This window comes from Bactrocera tryoni, chromosome 3, assembly GCF_016617805.1.
Source record: "Bactrocera tryoni isolate S06 chromosome 3, CSIRO_BtryS06_freeze2, whole genome shotgun sequence".
NCBI lineage: Eukaryota > Metazoa > Arthropoda > Insecta > Diptera > Tephritidae > Bactrocera > Bactrocera tryoni.
The window spans coordinates 52164163-52167375 of record NC_052501.1 but is presented as its reverse complement, the minus strand read 5'-3'; positions in this window follow the sequence as shown (position 1 = coordinate 52167375).

Genomic DNA, 3213 nt, shown 5'->3' with positions numbered 1-3213 from the left:
TCTTAGAATAATATATAGATTAACAAAATGTCTTTTAAGGATATATTCCCTATTATCTTTAAAAGACTTGGAACATAAGAGGCATTGCATGGCACCAGGGCATATTTGGTTTTGCGCTATAATCTTGCGTGATATTAATTCGTTGCTGGCTCGACAACGACTGAACGATAGAGCGTAAGCGTACGTGTGAAGTTAGTTTGCAAAATTTTGCTATGAAATGCCGACCACTGCCGAGCAGACAACATTGTTGTTGTTAGATTTCGCACTTGCGCCTTCGCGTATGTGGGTATGTGTGTAACGAAAGCAAATGACAGAAACATTTGTAATTATTCATTCTCTTTGTGCAAAGTTTCAGATCGCACAATTTAATTTTATGTAATATTTGTCCCTGTACGTTTTGTAGATCTCTGGAAATAAGCGCCTTGTCTTAGAATAATATATAGATTAACAAAATGTCTTTTAAGGATATATTCCCTATTATCTTTAAAAGACTTGGAACATAAGAGGCATTGCATGGCACCAGGGCATATTTGGTTTTGCGCTATAATCTTGCGTGATATTAATTCGTTGCTGGCTCGACAACGACTGAACGATAGAGCGTAAGCGTACGTGTGAAGTTAGTTTGCAAAATTTTGCTATGAAATGCCGACCACTGCCGAGCAGACAACATTGTTGTTGTTAGATTTCGCACTTGCGCCTTCGCGTATGTGGGTATGTGTGTAACGAAAGCAAATGACAGAAACATTTGTAGTTATTCATTCTCTTACATATGTATATGCTCTTTTCTGTAGAAGCGCTGCTTATATTAGCTTAATGTAAAAATTGAAGAACTTTAAACGCAAATATATCAAAAGTGGTTCTATGAATTAAAATCTGTAAAATTTGTGCAAAGTTTCAGATCGCACACTTTAATTTGATGTCTTATTTGTCTCTGTACGTTTTGTAGATCTCTGGAATAAGCGCCTTGTCTTAGAATAATATATGTATAGATTATTATAAAAAATGTTTCCATATAAGGACTAAGTTTTTTAACGACAATGTGTGCCAAATTTCGTGAAAATATCTTGTCAAGTAAACAAGTTATTCGTACAAGAACTTTATCCGGATTAGTACGTTGGTATGACAGCTATATGCTAATGTGATCGGATCTGGATTTGTTCGGAGGTTGTAGTATTGACTGGAAGCATAATCTCTTGTCAAATAAAAAGTGTTTTCACACAACAACTTAATTTGGATAGGTCGGTTTGTATGACAGCTATATGCTTTAGTTATCTAATCTGAACAATATTTTGTCAAATAATCAAGCTATCTACATAAGAAATTGATGGTGATATATCAGTTTGTATGACAACTATATGCTATAGTATAGTCCGATCTGAATATATTCTGGTATTGTAATGTTGCCTTGGAAAATTGTCTTTGTCAAATTTCGCGAAAATATTTTATAAAATACTAGCTAACCCGGCAGCCGTTGTCCTGCCTGAAATTATGTGTTTTGAAATGAAAAGAAAGTTGAATTTATATTGTGTTGAAAATCATTTATTTTCGATTTTTCCAAATTTTTTCAACGTAACGAAGCTTGATAATCAATATTTTTTTGTTTCTGTTTCGGTGCGTAAAAGTACAGAGAAGATGGTTTTCCAACTCGTGAGCACGCCACGTATATCCGATCGTGTGAAAAACATGGCATTTCCAAATTTATGCCACACACTTCTAGCGACTATCCTTGTGTCCTATTGATTTTCATCTCAAATGCAATTTTCACTGGAAACGGAATGCGTTGGAACTGCTATGGAAAATTGTAGAACTCTTTGAAAACTGAAAAGGTTTGAACTGAAATGGCAAATCGTTGGAGCCCAGAGGAATTTGTAGGGTCAAGCATTCTGCCCCATTATATATGTATCTATTCTATCAACCAGAATTGACACATTTCCAATTCTTAGCGAATACGATGTAAAATGTCTTCGACAATGTAATTTTTGTTCGTATATCATAATTGAAGCGGATTTGAAGGTTGATATGTCGAAATGATCTTCCCGAAAAGTGTGCGAACTTCATTTGCACCGCATCGTACATATTTTGCTGGCCTGCTTCTAAAAAACTTGTACACACCGTTCCATTTACAGTACGCAATGACTCAAATGAAGTTGAAATGCGTACATTATCCTATAGGAACCGAAGGTAGTTTTCCGGTGGATTATGTAAGTTCATCGAAATGCATTATTTGAGAACACACCTGTCAGTCTACTGGTTGGCCTTCCTTTCTGCGTAATTTTGTTGCTGGCGGTGTTTCCACTGGCAGCACTATATTCTCTTTGTTGAAGTACACTTTTTGGCCATTCTCCAAATTAAGTGCGAGACGCACAACAGTCGGAAAACGTTCATGAATTGCAAAAGCAAATACCCTACAAAGCGCTTTATTGCAGTTCACGTATCGACCGTATCGTTCAAGACCAATAACCGCTATGTTGCATCCTTTGGTGACTTCCTTGCAAACATACATATTTGATCGATTTCACCAAACTACAATATCAAACATTGACATGAGATTTGAATGTGAATTAGACAACAGTGGCGAATATATTACGATCCATATGTTGTCAACTTCGATATTCACTACTCTAAGTTGTATGGTCGTCTGATGAGCCACGACGATAGAGTGGATATCCATCATTTCCAGTTTGCGATTCCGAAAGAAAAGCATGTGGATAGTGTTTTGTGCATTTATTGTTAGACATACAAACCGACTGTTGTTTGAAAGGTCGTGCTGTGGCAACGTGACGATCGCTTGCTGATTGACCCCGATCAATAATTCCACACGTATGTCATCGCATCCTGGGAGTACTCGTTCATGTGCCTTGGCGTTGATGGCAAAAAGAACACCGACCGATATTAGCGGGACCTTTTCGTGGCTTCGTAACAAATTTCAGTCTATAATTGATCACTTCGTTTGAAACACACATAAAGTTTTCACTGAATAATTTTCAAAATTTTAGATGCCATGAGCATATTGGATAAAATATTTATGTACATATGTTTGTATAAATGTACATATATGACTTGCCAAATTAAGTGACATATTTTAGAAGAGAAGAGAGTACAGAAAAAAAATAGGTGATAATCCAAATGAAAAATGTTAAGTACAAGTATATATCGATAATTTTTATAAAAATAATTAAGTATAATCAATAAGCGAAAAATTTTAAATATAAA